Source organism: Eubalaena glacialis, chromosome 18 (assembly GCF_028564815.1).
Source record: "Eubalaena glacialis isolate mEubGla1 chromosome 18, mEubGla1.1.hap2.+ XY, whole genome shotgun sequence".
In the NCBI taxonomy this organism is placed as follows: domain Eukaryota; kingdom Metazoa; phylum Chordata; class Mammalia; order Artiodactyla; family Balaenidae; genus Eubalaena; species Eubalaena glacialis.
The window spans coordinates 30,628,404-30,651,763 of NC_083733.1; the positions used below are offsets into that span (position 1 = coordinate 30,628,404).

At 45.7% G+C, this 23,360-nt stretch overlaps 1 long non-coding RNA gene across 1 annotated transcript in view; it reads right to left on the reverse strand.

The window, feature by feature from the left end:
• Positions 1–23,360, reverse strand: part of LOC133079144 (uncharacterized) — a 47,178-nt gene that overhangs the window by 14,527 nt on the left and 9,291 nt on the right. The window contains exon 2 of the long non-coding RNA XR_009698062.1: positions 4,960–5,100. This is a non-coding gene — a long non-coding RNA (uncharacterized LOC133079144). The remainder of the gene's footprint in view (positions 1–4,959; positions 5,101–23,360) is intronic.

Sequence of the window (23,360 nt, forward strand, 5' to 3'; positions counted from 1 at the left end):
CCCCAGCACTGTGTTCCCAGTCTGCTAGATTTTGTGCCTAAAAATGAAGACCCCCCCCCCAAAACTGCTTAGATAATTGATTGTTTTCCTACTTGGGTTTTCTCCTAGGCTCCATGTACCCAGAGTCTCACCCTTGTGACTTCCATGTTGGAAACACCCAGCCCTTTCTGAAAGCTCTGACACGAAGAGATGAGTTTGGGTCACTGTGATCTTTGCCAAACACAAATGGGTGTGTCACAGCCCTCTCTCCATGTTTACCTTCCTCTCCCATCTGCACGCTTAAAACCATTCAATAGTTTCTCTTTGTTTCTTTGATGAAAACCAACCCCTTCCATGGCCTTAACAGGGCCAGCAAGGCCCAGTCTAGTGAGGCCCCTGCTGCTTCTCCAGACCCATTCCCACACTCTGTACTCCAGCCACCCCAGCCTCTTCAGGCCCTTGCATCTGCCATGTTCTCTCTGCCACAGGGCCTTTGCACCTGCAGTTCCCTCCACCAGGAGTGTTTTTCCTTTCCCATCTCTCCCTCATGCAGCGAGTTCTTCTCATGATCCGGATCTCAGAGCCAGTTTCTCTTCCTCGCAGAAGTTCTCCTGACTTTTCTGACCAGGTCTTTCTTCCCTACAGGGTCCCAAAGCACTAGGTTGCTTTCCTCTGTAGCTCTCATCCCAGATGAACAAATTTGTATTTATTCATGTGATAATATAACCTTCGGCCTTATCCTAGCCTAGATCATTCACTCCTAAGGGACTTTAACTGTGCTCTTTACCTCTGTGTCCCCCATGCATCACACAGTTGCCACTGTAGACTTGTTGAATGAGTGAATGAGTGAATGAATGAATGAGTGACCTGCTAAAGTCCTAGATCGCCAGTGGCAAATGATGACCTCCAAGAGGTCCTTTATCTCCTTCAAGAGAAGATGAATCCCCTCTCTTTCAGAAGTCTCTTGAAAAAGTCGGGCCCCACCTTCTACAGCGCACACATATCTGTCCCAGCCTAGGTAGGCCTGGGCCTGTCACCCTGCAAGAAAATGACGTGACTCTTGCCATCCTATGTGCCAACCAGAGCACTAGCCCCAGCCCATCCTCACAGGCCCTGTTGACAGGAGTCCCCAGTCCCAGGGGACAAGCACAGTTCTGTGTCCCCATTAACCAGGTTCCTGTCATTCTAGCTCCACATGCTGTAGAGCCACGCTCCAAAGGGGGTAGGAGCCAAAGAGCCATGTCCTGCTCTGGCTGGGCAGCGCCTGAGGGACCACACCCGCTGCCCCAGCTCACCCATCAGCGGCAAAGGAGCGGGCAGCGAGGTCACCAATTAGAAAAGGAAGAGGGTTCCTCCAGAACCAAGGAGGATGCGTCACCTTCCCAGAGTGCAGGACACAGCCTGACCAGGCCCCAAGGACCATCTCCCAGCAGTGAAAAGTGGAGGACTTTACCTGGTGCACAAGACGGCCCTGTTGGCAGGACACAGCGTTTCCATGGTTGTCTGGATATGGACTCCAGACGGCTACTGCCTGCATCCTATTGCAATGGTGTGACCTTCAGAATTTATTTAACCTCCAGTGCTTCAGTTTCCTCATCTGGAAAATGTGTTTAAAAAATAGTACCTATCTCATAGGGTTGCTGTGAAGATTGAGTTGACACAGGCAAAGTAGGGGGGGCCAGACACATAGCACGGGTGCTACAGGTGCTGTAAGATTAGCTATTACCATTATTATCAGCTATTACTATTATTGGTGGAGTTGACATGTTGTAAATTCCATTCTCCCCTTTAGCATCAGAATGGTCAAGGCATAAGGCGAATTGATTAATCCAGTTTTCTAGATTGGGAGACAATCTCTGTACATACCAATTTTCAAACATTGTGCTATTTGTATTTTATAAATAATTTGCAAGTTGGCTCAACCTCTTTGATGTGTCAAAAGGATGTTTCAGACCCTATAGGGTCTTTGAAGGGCCTGGGAGTCCTCTGAAGGGCCTGAGGGTTCCCATAGTCCTGATGCAGGCAACACAGTGTGAAATGAACATCGCAGGCTCGGGAACCAGACTCACCAGGTTCAAGTCCCAGCCCTGCCCTTTGCCAGCTTCACTGTGCCCTACCATGGACCTTTATCTGACCTCATTTGGAAAATGGGAATAATACTAGCACCTTTGCCATAGAGTCATCGTGAAGCTTTAATAACATAATTGACTCAAAAGCATTTAGCATTTATCTCAGCACAGAGTAAGTATGTAATAAATGTTTGCTTCTATTTGTTAGGGTTGGACAGAATTCAACTCTGCAAGGCATGGGGTCCACCCACAGTGGCTGAAGACATGGAAGATGAAAGCTGGATCTACAGGGTTTTTAAACTAAAACTCCATGCCCTCTTGTTTTTCTACCCGTCATCTTGCTCATAGAAACCAAGAACCCAAAGAACATTGGGTGACAGGAGTCAGCTTGCTGCCTGGGTTCTGGGTCAACAGGACTTGATAATATGGTCCAGGCTTTGGACAAAGCAACCCTGCCTGGCCACGGTGAAGGAGATTTGTCATTTTGTTTGGAGTCAGGGGATGGTTTCGCCTTTCCTTCTGGACCTGTGTCGAATTCCAGCCAAAGCGTGTACCAGCTGCCCTCCCCCCGAATGGCCCAGCAGGCATCTATCTTGAGGAGAAGCAATTTCACAAATTCAAACGGGGCGCGTTTCCTACGCGATCTATTTAGCTTAACAAGTTAATCAGAGTGCACGAGCCCAATTTGTCACTGTGCTGTTTTCTTTCGCTTGCTGCTCTAATTGTATAAATATGCCCAGAGGTTTGATGAAACTTCTAACATATCAACAACAAATGGCCCACTTACAGAGTGTGCTGTGGCTATTTTGAAGCAGGGCATTTCCCTCCTGAAGCTGGAGGCTCCCGTCCAACCCAGCAGCCTGGCACAACTGGGTTACCGCTCCTTGGATTCAACCTAATCCCAGGGCCTGGACCACAGCAAGCCGGGAGGGAGGCAGGGGAAGGATGCTGCAGAATACAGCTGTCTCTGACTTCTGGGCTAACTCCAGACAACACCAAATCCTATCCTCTCCCAGATCTTTTCTCTCTTTGGGATTATGCAAAAGGGCAAATGGCGAGACTCAGGGACTTGAGAGCTCGATGCCTCTGGGGTTCAGGCCTTTTCTATCAGTTTCGCATCTGAACCGCTTTCAGCGCCTGATTTATTAAGAGGCTGGTGGTGAAGCTGTTCGGCTGGTCCCTGGAAACTGATAATAAATCTGAGGTGTGGATCACAGGTGGTGCAGCTCTTTGAGCTGGATGGCGGAGAAAAAGTCTAGGAAACTGAAACAAATGTGTCTGCATTTGCTTCTGGAAGTGTGACTTTTCAGGATTTCCTTTTTTATTTATTTTGAATTCCCTCTTCTTGGATTTAAACCTTCTGTCTCCTCTACGTTCATGTTCACATTTCAACCTATAAATTTCGTTTTAATAAAGGAGGTGTCTAGCAAGGAGATAAAACGTTCTTCAAGACAGAAAACTTCTGTCCCCACCCTGGCCCCCCATCTTTCACACATTTTGTCTCAAGCCACAGATGTTTCCTCTGCCTTATCGGTGTGCTAAAAAGAAATCCAGTGTGCCGGGCTTTCAAATTTTCCGCCGCAGAAACAAAAGACAACAGGAGGGGAGAAAGGCCTTGCTTTACTTGGAGTGGGGAGAGTTAAGAGGGAAACTGGAAAGGGCCAGGTGCCCCGGGAGAGGAGCGGGGACTCCTGTTACCCCGGCTCACCTCTCACCCTCAGCTGAAACTATTCAAGTAATAAATGCTCCACCCACCTGTTGGGGGCGAGGCTGCAAATGCCACCCTGATGTCACGTTCCTAATGCTCTTCCAGGGCTCCGGTTACAGGCTGTGCTGGGACCGTGCACTTGGCCCCGGTGGAGAGCCGCCTGTCCCGCCTGCCCTCCGCTCCTCTGCCTCCTTCACTGGGAATTTCCATTTCCCCGCAATGTTAATGGCACAGCCCTGGTCCAGGGCCCAGTGTCCTGAGCCAGAGCCCTTCCTGCCTCGTCCAGGAAGTCCCCCAGTGACCAAGTCCTCTACTCCATCCCATCCTACTATCTTTGATGTAACCTACCCCTCAAAGCACTGTATTTAGGATTTTAATTTTGACGCGCCCGGGAGAACTTCTTGTAACGCTCACACCCCCAGGTAACGAATGGCACCTCTAGTCACCCAGACCTCAGGTGTGTCGAGGTGACCCCTCACCCCATTCCAGCCACTCAGTACATCGTCCTGTCACCACAACCTCTTAAATGTGTTCCCGTGGGCCCCCTCCTTCTCTGGCTAGGGCCACTGCCTTAGTTCACACACTCACCTCTCATTAGACCCCAGCATGGGCAAATGTTTTATTTTTAATAGACAGATATATATATAATGTGCAATAGAAAATAAATTGCCTTTTCATTTATAACAATGAGGGCTGTCTTTCTGAATAAATATATCTACTACAGAAGCAAGTCCATTTACACTTTGAAAATGTATATAGGAGAGCCCGCCTACCTGGGGGGTAGATTGAGCAAACAGGTTAAGAGCACATGCCTGAGTCCGAAACCCAGCTCTTGCAGTTTCCTCGCTGTGTGACCTTGGGCAACTCTTTAACCTCTCTGTTCCTCTCAGGATTATGGTGAGGATCAAATGAGTTACTGCTTACCTTACACAGGGTGAGTGACATGCAGTGTTGCTGCATCCTCACTGGGGAAGTCCGGACTAGTGTACAAGGCTCCTCTGTGCCTCCTGCTTCTAGAAGCTGAATCAGAGCATGTCACATCCCTCCTGAAATCCCTTCCCATTGCCTGCAGGATGAAGTCCGAACCTCTCACAAAGGCCCCTCATCTTCCATGGTCTATCTCCTTCTTCTGCTGTCATCTGTACTCAGGGACCCTGCAATGTCAAACTCACTGCCCCACAAGTGCACCTCAATCGTTCGTACCTCTGAGCCTCTGCATGTGCTGTGCCTTCTGCCAGGCATGCCCTTCTCTCATCTTGTCCATTGGGCAAACTTCTCCTCCTCATGTTTCATTGCCTCAAGGGACCTTCCTTTCCACTTCTTCCCCAGACAGGGTTAGACACTCTGAAACATCGGAAAAAAAAAATGTCAAAAGCAACTTCATTTAAAATCACAAACAGGGACTTCCCTGGTGGTCCAGTGGGTAAGACTACGCCTTCCAATGCAGGGGGTGCAGGTTCAATCCCTGGTCCGGGAGCTGGGATCCCACATGCCTCGGGGCCAAAAAGCCAAAACATAAAGCAGAGGCAATGTTGTAACAAATTCAGTAAAGACTTTAAAAATGGTCCACATCAAAAACGAAATAAATAAATAAAAATAAAATAACAAAGCTAAAAATATTCACAATTAAAACATCTTTTTTTAAAACAAATCACAAACAAAATCATGTGTTAATAATGCAAAAGGGTTTCGTTTAGAATTTACCTTGAGATAAACGAAAGATTTCCAATACATTTATTCGATGTTTAACCACATCTAGGCTATAATTACAACTGTGCGTTAATTTTGAGAACTAACAAAAAACCACTCATGTTCTTAGCCACAGTTCCTATAAAATTGTACAAGGAGTCAATCCGATGGTTTTCTCTCCATGTTTGACTTTGACAGCATGATTATTTTAAAAGTCCATCTTGTGAACACATCAGAGGATTTCATTCATTTTCTCAAGAAACACTCAACACCTTGATATTCAACTCATCCTCTTGCAAAGCCCTTACCACGTCGTCATCCCTGTTCATTTTCCTTTTTCTTTTGCCAACTGCTCCGCCTCTGCTGCCAGGTCCTCTTTGAACGCTGGCTTTGAGAATGACTCCAAGAAGTTCTCCAAGTTCACGTTCATCAGCTTTGTGAGGCCCTCTGTCTTCTACAAGACTGTTGATTTCAGTTCGCAGTTAATTTGAGTTGTATTAAGTCATGTGTGTTAAGATGCTTACAACATGGGATTAACCAAAAATGAATATTCAAGGACATCTGTCTCTTTTACAGCTCTTACCATCCACCGTGTTATAACTGGACATTTGTACCAGTTATAGGACAAATGTAGTGAAGCTTCTTTCTTTGTCAGAAACACCCAATGCCCCAGGACACCCAGCACTGGGGTGCACATACAATGTGCTTCCAGCACCCCACATCTCCCTTTCCGTATCTGTTCCCCCACCTCCTTTCCTTCAAGTTCCCCACCACCATCACCCCAACACCCACAGACCACTCCACACACCCTTCCCTCCTTTCTCTCCTTTCCGTTTTCAAATGCTTGCTGTAGAGAAAAGCGGTTCTCATTGACAAGGTCAGGCAGGAGTGGCACATATATTCTACTCATCATGCTAAATCTTGTCAATTAATGTAGCTGCCCCAGGGCACAGGGACAAGAGTCTGAGACCAAGTAATGCCTCCATGGGAAAGACCACCATTGTGGATGACCGGTGTCTGCCCTGAGCCCAACTGGAGAATGATGGGGATGTGTGAGGTGATTCCCAACAGGGTCCAGTGTGGATTTCAGACACATGGGAGCTTTTCTCATCTTGTTCAATAGTCTAGAAACCATCCAGGGAACCTCTTCTATAAGCCAGGGCTTAGCCCCGGTGAAGGAGCAGCTGGGCCATGATAAAGGAATCTCACATTGCTGACTAGGGTGGGGCAGGGGTAGTGAAGCTTCCTCTTTGTCAGAAATACCCAGTGCCCCGGGATACCCAGCTCTCCAGTCCTGAGGAAGAGTAGGAACCACATTTCCTACTGAACCCATATAGGTCACCTCTAGAGCTTCCAGGAACACCAGAAATGGGTCATCAAGAGACAGGTCTCCAGTTTGGTAGATCCTGCTCCCTTTCAGTGGAATAGTCCATTCATTCAGTCATTCAGTCATTCAGTGAGTCAGACCATCAGTCAGCACTGCCCATGATAGAGAGGGACCAAAGTTGACCGGGTCCATCTTGAAGGCAGAGCCAGGCACAAAAAATGGATCTCTTAGAAGGAGCAATATTTCTGTAAGGTAATCACTTTTATAATGTCAAATTTATTTTTGTAATTCTTAAATTTCTATGATGGAGAATTTGGGCAAATACAAAAGCTCACAGACCTCCACATATCCTTCACCCAATCCCATCAATAAATTTACTTTTAATTACATAAATAGTACATGAATACACTCACTTGTAAAAATTATTTTCAAACAGTGGATATAAAGCTCAGGATCTCCTTAAGCACCTCCCACAGTCCCAAGCCCCACATTTTTAATTTTAGTAAATCCTGCCAAATTTCCTCAACCAAGTTAAACTCTCACTGGAATTTTAAAAATGTCCATTTCCCCACATTACACAATACTGAAATTATTAAACTTAAAAATTATTTGCAGACTTCTCTGGTGGCGCAGTGATTAAGAAACCACCTGCCAATGCAGGAGACACGGGTTCGAGCCCTGGTCCAGGAAGATCCCACATGCCGCGGAGCAACAAAGCCCACGTGCCACAACTATTGAGCCTGCGCTCTAGAGCCCGCAAGCCACAACTAGTGAACCCACGTGCCACGGCTACTGAAGCCTGCACGCCTAGAGCCCATGCTCCACAACAAGAGAAGCCACCGTGATGAGAAGCCCATGCACCACAACGAAGAGTAGCCCCTGCTCACCACAACTAGAGAAAGCCTGTGCGCAGCAACGAAGACCCAACGCAGCCAAAAATAAAAATAAATAAATAAATAAAATTTAAAAAAAAATTATTTGCAATGCGATGGGTGAACAAATATAACAAATATATGTGATTTAAATTTTAATTTGCATTTCCCTGATAACTTGTGAGTCTGAGGTATCTTTTCTTTCTCTCTTTCTTTTGACCATTTTTATTGTCTCACGTTATTCAATGAAGATGAGGATATCTGAGACAAAGACACAGAGCCTGTGGCAGCCACTACCTCCCCAGGGTTCATTCCATGCCTCTTGTTCCATCTGGTTACTATAAACCTTCAGTGATGCCCAGGGGTCCCATTGGCTGAGCATCACGAGTTCTGTGGTTGAGTTATAATAGAAACACTGGACATGGGTCTGACTTTTGGGATCTGAGGAGATTCCAGGAAGATGAGAGCCTTCTCTGCCATCTTCAATCAGGGAAGGCATCTTGAGGGGAGACGCTAGCCTGGCTGTGTTGAGGGCGCAGGACCATCCTGGGAAGACCAAAGGCTGGGTTCCCAGTCCTGGTCCCTCTGCACCACTCCAGGGCCCTGTGCTGAGCTCTCAGGCCCGCCAACAGCCTGCTGCATTAGGGCCCAGCCCTCCCGGACCCAATCACCCCTGGAGAACTGGCATCAACACCGGAAGAGGGCACAGCCGTGAAAGAAGCTAATGTTACAGGTAATTTTGGCAGTTAAGACTCACGTTCAATTAAACAGATTTATAGAATGTTACTTGGGAGGCCCAGCAATCTGGGATGAGTCCAAATAGAATTAAGCATGGAGAACCCCAAGTTCCAAGCACAACCTCTCCCCTGCCTTTTCTGTCCAAAAATGGCTTTCTTGCCCCCTGCCTGAGAGCTCACAGCCAAAGGAGGCCCAGACCGTGTGGCTCCCTGCCCGACGGCCCTATGTCTGTACAGAGCTTGGCAATCCATCCACTGTGTGTCACCTCCTTTGAATCTTTAAACAACTCTTTGGGGCCCCTCCCATTTTACAGATGAGAAAACTGAGTCTCAGAGAACTGAAGAATCTTTCTCAAGGACGCTCACGCGATGACTCAACCCAGAGGTTACATTGTACGATCTACAGGTCTCTCTCCCATATACCAGAATTTAGTATTTCTTGTTTTATTTTGTTTTTCACTTTTTCCGTGTCAGCTGCACCATGATTTACTTAATAATTTTCTTTAAATCTACTCACTTGGAAAAACTTATATACCTTACTCTAGGAGGACTATTCAGGTAATTGTGATTTTGATGTATCAACTATATATGTTGGCTTATATGCCCAAATAGCTACGGAATACACAGAAAAAGTTCATTCTGTGTACCACCCCAAGGTCTCCTGTGTACGGCCAGGACACCATATTTGTGCCTCACCTTGGAAACACCTCTTGATACCTCGCTGCTTCCTTGGTAACGTGACCCTTCACCTAGGAGGCCAGTCCTCTGGTTGGGGGCAGGGGTATAAGGGAAGTATTATATCGCTCTGGGGTCAGGCAGATCTGAATTCAAATCCTGACCTTGCCACTTTACTAGCTTTCTGAACTTGGCTAAACTTCTTAGTCTCTCTGAGCCTCAGTTTCCGGGTCTATAAAATAGGGCTTATGATAGTAGCCTCCTTGTAGGGCTTCTGGCGTAACTCAATGAGATAATGCGTGGGATGAGCCTGGCACTTGGTAGCTCTCATGATGTTCTGTTGTCTTTGGGAAGGAGAGGAAGCAGGATGCTGTCTGGTTCCTGCCTGCAAGAGGCCACGGCAGAGTTCAAGTTCCTGACAGTCTACAAGGGCCAATGTTCATACCTTTGGGGGTGATTGTCCCTCCAGGTTAAGAAAGCAGAGTCTTCAGACAATGCTGAGCCTCTGCCCTGGGCTCACGTCTCTGCTTGGCTAAACTTGGAGCTCAATCCAGGTGGGAAAAGTAATGACCCCAGAGCAGGTGGCCCATCCCCTCAGCCCAGCCCAGCTGTACAGGGCAGGCAAGACTGGGAAATGTGAGCCAGAGCAGCAGAGACACTTGGGGTCATTGCCCTCCTTGTAGACCCCCCTAAACAATCCAGGGTACATCTACCCACTTTGGTTGTGGGCTCCACCTGGGGTTCTCAGGAAGCTGGAACCTCCACATACGCTTAGGAATAGTGCTGTGGCCAGGGCCACATTATGATGCTGTTGGTGGCTTTAGACACTCTAGTCCTTGTGAGCCTCTTCCTCCATAAAAATAAAAATAAAAGAGAAATTAAAACATATTTTATAATGATGTTGGTATAAAGACCAATTGAATGGAGTCTGGAGTCATTATTATATATTTATTACCACTATTTTCAATTTCCCTCTGATTTTAAAACGAAACTGATATTAAGATCTTTCCGTGCACCCCTAGAAGTACCATGGGCCTAGACACTGTGCCTGCCTACCTGAAGGATAGATAGGCTGTCTTGGGGTGCAGGGGATCAGGCTGACAGCATCCCAGAGGTGGTGCCCAGGGCTGAACCCAAAAGGAAAATGTCCATGGAGAAGATGCTCCCAGATTAGCTGGCAGGTACTCCTGGGTAAGCGTGACTTTCCCAAACAGCCTGGAAGGGGCTGGCCTCGCCTGGATAGTGGGACCAGACCCAATACTGGGGCAAATGCCCCAGGCTGAGTCTGGGGCACAGACCCCAGATTCCAGCTGCACCCTCCATGTCAAGGATGGAAGGAGAAACCCAACGAAGGTGAGGCGCTCAGGGGACATGCCAACCCTAGGGACAAATCTCCTGTACTCAAAGCCACCGTGACCCTCACCAGACTCCTTCCCAAGAAGTTTACATTCCCCCCATAAGCATACCCTAAATACATCTTAATAATAACAGGTGAGCCTTCTACCTGGCCAGCTCTGTGGCGAGCACTCGCTGGATTGCTTTAGGCAGAGCTCTTGGTTGCAAATGACAAACCCAACCCAAGTTGCTTCAGCCAAAAGGGGGCATTTATCATAAGGATTCAGGGAGTCTCAGGGAAGCCAAAGGCGGGAAAACACTGCTCCTTTGGGACTGGAGCTATAGAGACGTCCGGAGGAGCATCTGTATCTCCGTACATTTCACTCTACTTCCTTTGCAATCTGGTCCAGAGGCAAAGTATGGCTGCCCCATGGCTCCCAGGTCTATGAGTTATCATTTTAGACACCTTCAGACACCACTGTGCTGTCTCTTCATCTTGAATTTCTCCAGGAGAGAGAAGCTGATTGGCCCAGCTTAGGTCAGGGGTCCTGCCAATGAGGCAGGAACACCCAAGACAAACAACACTTCTGGGTGCCTTTGTCCTGTGGATGAAAGTGCAATTTCCATAAAAAGTTGCAGTGGAGGGTGAACCGGGAGGCCACCTCGGGAGTTCCATCATTTTTAGTCCATCCAATTTAATCATTTAGTCCATTAGAAGCAGAAGGAATGGAAGTCGAGTGGGTAGCAAAAATGTATCCAGTTTGCTGGTTGAGTCCAACCACAGGAGAGCGATGGGCAGAGCCATCCTGGCACAGCTGTCATCATTGATGTTGCTTGCAATCCTTCAACCAGAGTGTGATATTTACCCAACAGCCGCCCCTGGGGTCTTGGTCACAAACACATGACCAGGGCCAGCCTGCACGAAGCACTGGGGCTACAGGACTCCCATTTGTGCCTGGGGGCAACGCGCTTTCCAAGCTGAGGATGGCTGCCTTACAGACACCCCTTCCCCATAGACCCCTAGGTGGGACACAGCAAGAGGAAAGCAGATCAGGGCTGGGTGGGCCTCAGATACAGTCTGGAGATGGCAACTGCCATCCAGCAGCTCAGCACTGGGCACTGGCTGAGCCTTCAAGCCAAGAGAAGTTGCAGCCAACATACCAGCAGCCCAGACACCGAGCAGATGACGCTGCCCCTCTGCCATCTCTCCCAGGGAGCCTGCCAAGTCCCCAGGCCCAGCCAGTGCTGACATTTAAAGCAAAGTGTGTGTCAACCATATTAAACAATATACCAAGCTGTGGGTTATTAAGTGCAGGGTAAATTGACCACAGCAATTAAACTGAGATTAGGGAGTGATAAAGCCAGAATCCACCAACACTGTAACATACGGAGGCCACCAACACTGTAACATACGGAGGCCTGACTATTACAAAGTGTGAAAGCCACATCAGAAACTCAGTGACAAGGCCCTCGAAGAAGACTCACCCAATCACCCCAGTGCCCCGCTTTATTTGGCTGACTCCCCATCTTTATTTGGCTTTTCTCCTTTTGACAATCTGACATTCTCAAGAAGACGCAGCTTATACCCAGCCTCCAGGAATGACTGAGGACTGCCACACAGGGTCAGGGGAACGTGTCCTCAAAGAAGTGTCTGACCTGCTACGGCTGGCTGCTCGCTGGCTCTTCCCAGCCCATTCCCAATTTGGACGATACACAGACACAGGGGTTCGCCTAGAGCACCAAAAGCAGGGCGAGGGGCCGTTCTCAGCCCACCAGTGCCAGGCATTCTGTTGGCACCAGGCAGCCTCAGAGCAAGAGCTAGAGACCCCACAAGCAGGACCAGCCAGGAAAGTCCCAGGTAGCGCCAACCCCATCTGATATCGACTGCACAGAGCACGAGGGCATGGTGAGCATTTTCTGGCCCTGGGACACACACTACACATCTTGAAATGAGCATGCACTGCCCTTTGAGTCACTGGCTCCAACCCTCTGGGCTACAGGGCTGTGGTCTTGCCAACCGCTTGTTGGCCTGTTCTCCGGGCCTTTCGCCGGCCCCTGACATTCAGATGTTACTTGGTGTGTGTGGGTGGGGAAGGAAGGGTCCAGAGGAGGCTTCCTCCTCCAGGGCTGGCTCTGAGCCCTGAGCCCTCAGAGAACTGCCTTTTCTTCCCAAGGATTCCCCACGCCCTGAGACGGGCTTACCTCCAGAGCCCACTGCCCCAGGAGCCTCGGTGGGTCAGGGCTCCGTGGTCAAGGGTATAGGACATGGAGTCAGACAGACTGCAATTCAAATTCTGGTCCTAACTCTTGCTCACTACATGACCTTGGGCAAGTGAGCTGCTTTCGCTCAGCCTCAGTTTTCTCATCTATAAAATGGCCCCAAATAGAATCTCTTTGGGTAAGCATATATACATACATATTGAAAGTTGGGGAAGGATTCTACCCATAGAAGGCTCTCTGTCTGCAGTGGTAATAGATGATGATGATGACGATGATTTCAGGAGAACCTGGCATTGAATTTTGTTATTACCCCGACCATGAGGGTGAGTTTATATTCTGGGCTGTCATATAAAATGTTGCCAGGGGGTTCCTTCCGTGGCCAGAGGCCTGCTTTGTAAACACGTCTATTGTTTGCCCTTCCTCTGCTCTGCTCCATAATGGGGTGTGGGCAGTACTAACTCTGCAGGTTGTCTGTGGTCTCAGACTCCTGTAAAAACCGGCTTCAGTTAGCTGCAAGGAGGTCCTGGTGGGAGTCCGGAGGGTGGGGGAAGGGAAAAGCCAGGGTATTTCACCCAGAGTGTTCTCTCTCTGCCTCAAGTGGCTTTCAGGAGAAACTGCATCTTCTCTGTGACTCAGGCTCCCTCCAGACAGCCTGGCATGGCTGCAGCTTCCAGACAGCCTGGCATGGCTGCAGCTTCCACTGGGTGACCCTGGTCCCAGGGCTCGGGAAACACAACTTATCCGAGTTACTTCACCGTTCCCTGCTTGGCATCTCGATTCTTCCTCTAGCTGTAATCAATTCCCTGCATTCAACCCCCTCTGTTGAAAACACTTGAGTTCGTGTTTTCCTGTCTGGACCGTGACTGATGCACTCCCCTCTCCAAAGTGTCTTTGTTGCATTCAGAGAGGGCAGGGTCCTGGAGAACTTCTCAGCATTTTGAATTTTAATAGATAATGTGCCAAGCACACACTCAATGGCAAGCTCTATGAGGGGAAGACCTGGGACTGTTTGGTTACGCCTTGCATCCCCCAAAGCCCAGAAGAGTGCTGACACATAGTAGGCATCTTATAAATATGCACTAAATGGATAAACTATTGGTCCAAAGAAAGAGCCCATTTGGAGGCAGCCCCCTCAAAGGGGCGGGGGGCAGGGGAGGTTCCGTGATGACTGTTGAGTTGATTGAGGGAACAGATAGACCTCTGTCTCACTGTTTCTTCATTATTAGAAATAACAATGATGGTGTTTAGAGGGTTAAAGAAGCAGATTCCATCTAAGCTTCCAGAAAGGCCAAAATCAACCCCTGGATGGAGTCAGATATAGCCCACTGTTAAACAAGCTAAATGAATTGATGGTCCCCACTCTGTAGCCTGAGTTCTAATTGAACATTCTACCCCACCCTTGTTTCCTTTCCTTCCTTTGCTCCTTAAAGGGGCGGCGGGGGAGGGAGAGAGTGGTGGGGAGACCATCTTGTTTGGTTTAACATATCCTTATAAATTGCCCAAGGTCCTTTCCTGTCAGAGGCAGATCTGAAAAAATGAATGTAATACTGCTGTAACCCAGAGATACTGTGGGTGGGGGAAATGGTTGAACCCAATGCACTGGGTCTATTTGTAAATGGGCCCCTGAGGTTAAGATACCACTGGCTAAGCTTTTTGAGCAGTTTTTGGTTCTGAGTGGTCAGGAAGGATGAGGAATCTCTACCCAAAGCTGAGTAGGTTCCAAATTATGAAAACCTTGGCTCTTAGAGAGGTATACATTTGATGTCCCTGGGAAATGAAATGGTGGGGTCTTCAGTCTACCATCTGGTTCCCCGGCAACCCCAACTCCAGGCACACTGGAGATGACTTAGAAGGGCTCCATGTTCTACCTCTACCCTGAATCACAATTTATCTGCCCCTTGACCTACCCAGCAGTTCCCTGCTCTCAGCTAGCTAGCACACTGAAAATCTTCCAATAAACTAATTCATACTAAAGTGTGAATAGTTCTACGTGGGCTTCAGGTGTTTGCCTATGAATATGAAAGGTGTCTTTTAAGATCCTTTGGAAGGATTCTCAACACCATCAATGGAGATGTAATCTGGGAGATTTCTGGAAGGGAAGCCTTCTCACTGATAGTCTGTTGACTTACCGTCCAAGATTTCTTCCTGGTCACAGTTCGGCCACAGCAGGACCTTGAACGAGCTACATCCTTTTCCTGAACCCCTGATTTTCCTTCTGTTACTTGAGTGGGTTGAATAAAATGGCCTCTTGGGACCTTTCACTCAAAAGTTGATTCCTTGAATCCAAATTTCTTAGCGCGACTTTTAAATCTTTCCATACACCCTAAACTCAACTTTATTCTCCATCACTCCCCATACAGAAACCAGACAGACCACATTAACAATGCTATTAATAATCATATAAAATTGCTGGTGTTTCTTGAGTACTTATGTGCCAGGCACTACTTGAAGAACTGTTTCCATTTGTCCCTCACAACAATCCTAATAAAATCATTCCCATTTTACAGATGAGGAAGCAAGGGCTTAAGTCACTTGCTCACATAGCGAGTAAGGGCTGGGGCTAGAGTTCAAAACCAGGCAGCCCATGTCCTAAGTCACGACATCATGCTGGTAGCCTGGTTCCCTGGACAAGATGCAGTACCCCCCTCACTGTACAGATGTGAAAACTAGTCCCAGAGAGGTTAAGTAACTTGGTCAAGGTCATGCAAGCAATAAGTGGCCTCTGAAGCACTTCCCTTGGGCTCCACCATGTTCCCACCTGATCTCAAGACCCTCAGGCTGCCCTCTGGCTTCGGAGCAGCCGCCCCTCCCCCATCACCCTGGAGGTGCCTCTCTCTCTCTCTCTCTCTCTCTCTCTCTTTCTCTCCCTCCTTAGACTGCCTGACCTGCCTTCCCGTCACTGACCTGGAAAAGCAGCAGAAGACCTGAGGGTCTGGGAGATTCAGCAAAGGCCGTAAGTTGCTCCTTTTCCATGAAAATACAAATCAAGAAACCCAAAGTGTTTTCATCTGACCCAGAAAATAAACTTCCTTTCTTCTAGGCTGGGGTAGTAGATGCCAAGTTCCACCTCAGGCCTTTAGAAAACAAAACCAAACCAAACACTGCTAAGCCTTAAACCCTTCTATGATTCCGTTTATAATAAAAACATGGACTTCCCCTCTCCCCTGGTGGGGCGAATCGCTGCGGTGAGCAAAGCTGTTTTCATAGTCAGCTAATTACCCCCTTAAAGATGGCTGATGATCTAACTTCCCGCCCTCGGCTTGGCCTGAGAGGTCCCCTGCTTGGCTCCAGAGGCCTAAGTGGAGGAGAAGTAGGCACTAGAAGGGTGAGAAGGGGCAGGACGGAAGCCCCCATGACCCCCACCTCCCAGAGCCTGGAACAAGAACCCTGGAGGCAGAAAATCAAGCTTCCAAACCTGCCTCTGCCAGCTCCTGTCTGCACAAGTGATGTTACCTTCCTGAGGCTCAGTTTCCTCATCTGTAAAATGGGGACACCAATGGTGCCATGAGAAACTCAGGGAAAGCACAGGATCTGGCACAGGGCGAGTGCTCAGTTGGTGCTAGATCAGTCATCTCTTTCCTATCCTACTTTCCCATCCTGCCTGGACAACCCAACACTGAAAAGCCTGACTGGGCATTTGCCATTTCCACATGTTCCTCCCCAATCATAATAGTCATAATAATCATGAACATTTAATGAGCACCACCAGCCAGAATTGATGTCTTAAGTGGTTTATAGCTGTTATCTTATTTAATCCTCGGAACAACCTTAGGAGACAAGTCCTATTATTATGCCCATTTTACAGATAAAGCAATTGAGGCTCAGAAAGTTTAATTTACTCAACTAGGAAATGCTGCAATAGAATTATTATTTATAACATTTCAGTAGGTACATGGGAGTTTTTGTGCTTATGTGTGTGTGTGTTTCATCTCTGAAAAAGAAAATTGGATAAAGAACTTGCTGGGTATTGAATTCTGGGATAAGAAGGATCTTCTCAGGGTTTGAAGGCAATATTCCATCATCTTCTAACTTCCACTGTTGCTGTTGAGAAGTCTCTTGCTATTCTTATCCCCAATCCTCCCAGTGTGATATGTTTTTTTCTCTCTGGAAGTCTTTAAGACCTTCTCTTTACTTTTAATGATCTGAAATGTCATCATAGTGAACATTTAGTTCAATCTTTGGGTCTATCTTTGTTCATTCATTGCACTGGAAAGCCAATAGGCCATTTAATTTGAAGATTTCTGGGCAGTGTTCTTGCATTTTTTTCTTTGTGTCTCTTTTCTGTGTGCATTGTTCCTAAGCTTCCTGATAGTGGGATAAAGGACACATGGGTTTGGCCTCTAGTTTCCTAAAAATCTTTTCCTCCTAATAGCTATCTTTTTCGTTTTTTTTTTTAATGTAATCTTCTGAAAGATTGTCTCAACTTTATCTTCCATCTCTTCCATTAAATTATTTTTAACTATCATATTTTTAGTTTTTAAGAACTCTTTCCAAGAACATGTTGATTTTCATAGATATAATATCACTCTGGAGATAATATAGTTGTTTGTTTGTTTGTTTCAATGCTTCTGGTTCCTATATTGTCTTTATTTCCTGTCTTCGTTTTTTTGGAGGAGGGTGGGTGTCTTTGCTTTTTCATATTGAAGACTTTTCTCAAATATCTGAAGATCCTTGGCTGTTTGTTTATATTTAATAGGCTCTAAAAAGTGACTGGGAAGCTCGATGAGTTTTGATGATTGGACAAAGGCCATATTTTGCTTTTAGAGACCCCCAATTGTTAGTAGTCTTTCCCTGGGGGCCACTCATATTCTCCAGAGGAGAATCTCTTATCTCCTGCAGGGTGGCAGTGGGGGAAAGGGAGGGATGATCATAAGAAAAGCAGATGGAATTCAAGGAGCAGGAGAGAGGATCGACCATTCAATGTTCTAAACGTGATGTGTTATTGGGATTTGCTGGGAAGACATTGGGAACAGGGAGAAGGAAAAAATGGGTAGGCACGAAGAAGCATCTTACTGATGTCTTGGTTAAAGCTTATTCTTGTCTGAAAACTCCAGCCCTCTGATCTACACATCCTATGTTGTGGTTTCCATGTCAGATGGCATCTAGTAGGTTGTTATATTTCTGTTACGTTTTCCCCTTGGAACTTTTTTTGAGAGGTATTAATACTGGGAATAATATAACTAAATGTTTGAAGGGTTTTTTTTTTTTAATATTTCTATCTTTAAAATGGCACAGCTTTGATATTTACACCCCATTAATTTATTGTTTTATGTTTGAGTGGTAAGCTTTTCTATTATACAAGTAAAAGGTGTTCCTAGTAGATCATCTAGACCAGGAGTTGGCAAACTTTTTCTGTAATGAAACAGCTAGAAAATACACTAGGTTTGGGGGACCTTATAGTATTTGTTGCACCTACTCAATTCTCCTGTTGTATTATGAATCTAGCCATAGACAATACATCAACGAGTAGACCTGGCTATGTTCCAATAAAACTTTATCTATAAAAACAGATGGTGGTCCAGACTTGGCTTTCAAGCCATAGCTGGCTGACCCCTAACCTGGAGAATCTAGACTAATAAAATGAAGGAAACAAAATTACCTGACATCCTACCACCCAAAGATACCTGATTTCAGTATTTGAGTGTGTATCTTTCTGATTTTTTCTCCTTGCATATTTATTTCATTTTCAAAAGAGAATCGTTACCTATATACAGTTATAATCTGGTTTTCCCACTTAATATTTTAAGAACATTTCTGCCATTAAATCGTCTTCAATAATATTACTTCTAATAGCTGTGAAATATTCCATTAAATAGATATATCATAATTTATATACCTATCCCTCTATTGCATGACTTTTTTTTTTTCAATTTTCATCTTTCCTACAAAGAATCAGGGCTGATATTTAATTGTTGGGCATGAGTCTAGCCACACTAATGCTCTGTAAGAGGTATGTGTTCTGATTGGTTGGTGCCCTGGCCATGACAGTCATTAAATACTTTGAATATCAACCTTATAAACAATATGGGAGTAACTATCATCAGAACTAAGTTTTATTGCAGTATAATAATTATTCACTTAGGATAAATTCCTGGAAAAGGACTTGCTACTTACTAAGTATTAACATTTTTGACATTTTTGACAAGCATTGTAAAATCAACTTCCAGAAAGGCTATAACAATTTTTAATCCTACTGGCAGAATATGAGAGTTTCTCTTTTCTACAAAGGATCTTTTGAATAAGTAAATTTCACAAGTGATCCTGAATTCTTAAACTCATAAGTAATATCCAGGACCAATGTAATCTAGCCTCCCTCTTGAATGGTGCATAGAATAAACTCTTGTAATACATCCCAGGCATGCAACCTTCAACTTAGCCTTCTCAACATGGGCTCCGTGGACACTCACTGCGGGACGTATGCTTAGAAAAGAGAATTCTGTGGTCAAATAAATGTAGGGGATGTTAGTACTGTCATCCCTCTTTTTGAGAGTCCCAGAGCTCACGAACACAAATAAGAGCACTGAAAAAACATACATTCCATTCTGAACCATTTACCTCTTTAATCTAGAGTTTCCCAAACAAAATCCATTCTTCAAGTAACGTCTTATAGAGGCTCAAACGACTAGGTCTTCTGAACAAGTTTGGAGAATCTGGTCTAACGTGTGTCCAAAAAGCATAACCCTATCATTGTACAATAGCATAGTCTTCACACCCAATAACCTCGCCATCAACATAAAACAAACAAGGAATTGAGATCATTAGCAAGTAATAGAAAAACTTTCATATGAGGACAAGCTTTAAAAAATGAAGACTACTAATTCTGAAAAGAGGGATGAAGAAGGGGACATAACTGAATGGGCAAGGGGCTTTCTAGATTCTGAAATATGACTTTGGCAGCCTATAGAGCATGAAGGACATCGTTTAGCCTTCACAGGAGACAACAAAGTTGAGGAACTCATTACCCCATCAAGTTCAAGGAACATTCAGGCAAATTCGTGGATGTCAGGTTCAAAATGGATTACTTGAGGAAAGCTAAGGATTTGGAGGAAGAAAATATCTCTGACCTTTGGAAGCTGACATCAGAGAAGGAAATTACAGTGTTCCTTCTTGCAGTCTGCCAGTCATCACTTAGTCCTTTTCTTAAAGGTCTCCAAAGGAAGAGCTCCTTGCATCCCTTAATAACCCATCTCATGTAGCCCATCATTAACTGCTAAGAAAGATCATCTTCATGCCCATCGAAGCCCTTCAGCTTCTTTCCTGCCTGGAACTTAAAAATAATAATTTAGAATTCCTTACTTCTTTTATTTATTAATGAAAAAGGAGGGAGGGACAGTTAGAGTGTGGGGAAGGCCCCGAAAACTCACTCAATATTGATTCTCAGTCACCTTCCCACAGTAATTTTGAATTTTGGAACTTTCAGCAAAACACGTTTAGAATTCACGCTTAAAAAGGGTGTAGGTCCCCAAGACACCCTCCTGCTTTCAATGGTTCCTGAGTAATATACGTTTTATAAAGATGATATTCATTCAAGCTTGTAGGTCCTCTCTCCAGCGGTCTCTTCCATAACAGGGCATCTCATAAGATCACCAGCACCAAACAGCCCAAAGTTTCTGGGCACTTTGGCCACACAATAGATAATGCCGGAGACTTCTTTCTGGAGGTCCGCATCTCAAGGTCCTCTACTGAACTTGTTAACTTTCTCAACTTTGACAGAGAAGATGGAGTGTCTAGAAAGGGCTGTCATTTTATCACGGAGAAGACATCACTTACCCAAACCACTTTGCTTTATTCATTCAAGAAACAAACCAGAGATAGGAAGGGATTAGCCCAAAGTTGCAAAGTTATTGAGGAGTACGGCTGGGATTAGAAGCCTGGGTCTCCTTCAGCTGAGAGCTCTACCCATTTTCTCCTATTCCTCCTACACTGAACACTTTTGCCACCTCTTACAAGGGGTAGTTGATGGGTCAGAGGGTCTAGGAAGATTCCTCTAGTGAGGATGGAATCCCCGGACTCCCAGTCTGTAGAAACAATGGAACTCTCCTGCTGTGTTTTGAGGTCTTTGTCTTGTGTGTGTTAAGAGTTAAACCTTTGGCCAGATGTGAACCATTTCAGAACACACCCTCCAACTGCCTAGTGAGACTCTTGCAAAAATGCCCTCCTTATAATTATGCAGAAAGCATCTTTCTTGCTAGGTGGCCAAATAATATTGCAGGGACTAAAGCAAAACTTTAGTTTTCCTCTCTTCCCTCAACTGTACATCCTTAGCTTGGTTTTAAATTTCTCCATCCTCCATTGGCATTGACAACCCTGGATTAGTAATGCTAAAAAATTTATCTTTACAACCTATTGTCTTAGGTAAGATTGTATCAACAGCTCCAGATGGACCAATCTCTAAGAATAATTTCACTTCCCCTTATCATTGACAGGAATCACATTTACATATTCTACTGGTGGGTGAGATAATGCAGAGATGATTAATGTCCCTCGATGTACAGATACCTGTAGACTGTTTGATCAATGTCTCCCCAAGAAAGTGTCTTTCATTCTGGAAGCTCCAAGTCCAAAAACACGCTGTGATTAATGTAACTAAATGTTTGAGGTCGGGAGAAGCTGCAGGCTCTGTTCCTGTGTCCCCGTCATGCTAAAGAGAGGTCACAGGAGACTGGATTAGTCATGTGGAAAGTCTATGGGGTGCTTTTGTATGGTGGGGGTGGAATGTCAAATGTCCCTTTAAATTAAAAGGCAGAATCTCCCCTGGAATTGCTCCTCCAGGGAACAATGTCACACTCAGTCTTTTCATGCAAATATCACTCCCATTTTGAAAACCAAGCAGGTCTAATCCTGCATGTTGTATTGGAGTTGGGACCTATTCTGATTTATTTCACACATTTGTTAACTAGAAATATCTGGCTTCTCCAAGTTATCCCTGAGAGGCACTGGACCCAGCTGGAATTATGCACAAAAAGAGGAGTTGGATATTGTACATTGTTTTCTTAAGCGTCCAGATTTATTTCAACATTTCCTCTGAGGTGCCTTGGAAGATGATTCAAAGATAACGAAGAGGTTAAACAATGACTCTGAAGCCAGCCTGAACTGCCTTACATCTCAGATTTTCCTTAAGCTGGGTGACATTGGGGCACGTTCCAAATCCTCTCATGCCTCAGTTTACTCATCTGGAACCTGGGGATAATCATTGTAAGTACCCTTCAGGTTGCTGGCAAGCTTAAATGAGGAAACATTCTTCATGTGCTTTGTTCAGTGCTCAGCACTTAGCAAGAATTCAATAGATTCTCGCTATTGTTATTGTCATCATTAATTCTAAAAATAGCTTGTTGAAGTGTCTCATTTTCGTACATGTCTCATGCACACTCCCTGCAAACAATGAGGTAAGGTTTCCTTCAGGTACTGTCTGGCTAAGTTCCTCCTGAAAGGAGACCTATTTCCACTGGAAAATATTTTTAAAGAAATTATATTCAATTCAAGTACATTTACATAATAATATGCATATCTAAAACCTGACTAAGCCAGGCTGCCCCTAGCTGTGGGAGCTGAGAAGGCCATATTTAGGAATACAAATGACTTCAGGAATATGTTTCTTCACCCTGGACTGCTCCCAAGGAACACACGTGGGTCGTGATTAAATGGCAAGACTGGAAGATACTGGAGGAATTAAGAAAGAGAATCCGGAACCACACACAGTGGTCAACTCCAGAAAATGGAGTTTGGGAAGGATGAGCCTGAGATGGGAGTGGGGGAATTTCTCAAAGGAGAATGTAGGTCCTGGGAAAGTCATTCGAATCACTCATTCATTCAGACATTCATTCATTCAACAAATATTTACTGAGTGCCAGGTGTTGGGATAATGTAGTAAACAGATCAGACCTAGTTTCTTCTTTCATGAGGTTTACATCCCAGCAGAGAGAACAGACAGGACAAACAAATAAAAATAAGGTCATTTCGGCCAGGCATAAATACGATGAGGAAAACGAAACCAGCCATGCTCCTCTCTCTCAGAGCAACGAGGAGATGCTTCACAGGGAAGCTGTTCAAAGGCATCTGAGGAGCCTGGATGGCACTGTCCTATAAGACTTTGGAAAAATCACAACCTCACTGGAGCCTTCACCTCTTTAGAATGTGAGACCCATAACTCCAAGTGCCCAACATGGAATCCTTTGAAAGGCAGATCATCCAACAGTTACATAATCCAGCCCAGGTTTAGCAAGCACCCAGTATGTCTGCTGCCCAGTTCCCCATCCTGAGCCCATGGCAGGCATCACCAATCCATTGTGATATTGCCTCAGACACAGTCTAACTCCAGGCAGACCCTATCAATCAGTCAGAGTGGGCACTAGTGGGCTAGCCCTTGGCCTCTACCATGGATGAAATTATGGAAGTCTAAGAAGATATATGCTTTCCTTGCTCATTGACACAATCAGAAGATGTAGTTACCACATTACACAAAAAAGGGAGAGACCGCTATATGATGGCATGTGTCACATCCTTACAATAGCCAATCCTTTTTCCATGGGCATCCTTACCCACCAATGGCAGGATAGGGCTCCCCAGCTGCAGCCCTCGGGGACCTGCAAGGCTGAACACTGTGGCCTGGCCCCTTCCTCAGTACCACACAAACACCCCTCTCTGAACTTTTCCCTCAGAGGCAGCATTGGATGGGCTTTGGAGTTAGACCAGCCTGAGATGAAATCCTGTCTCCATCCTTTGCCAGCTATGTGACCTTAACCTCTCTAA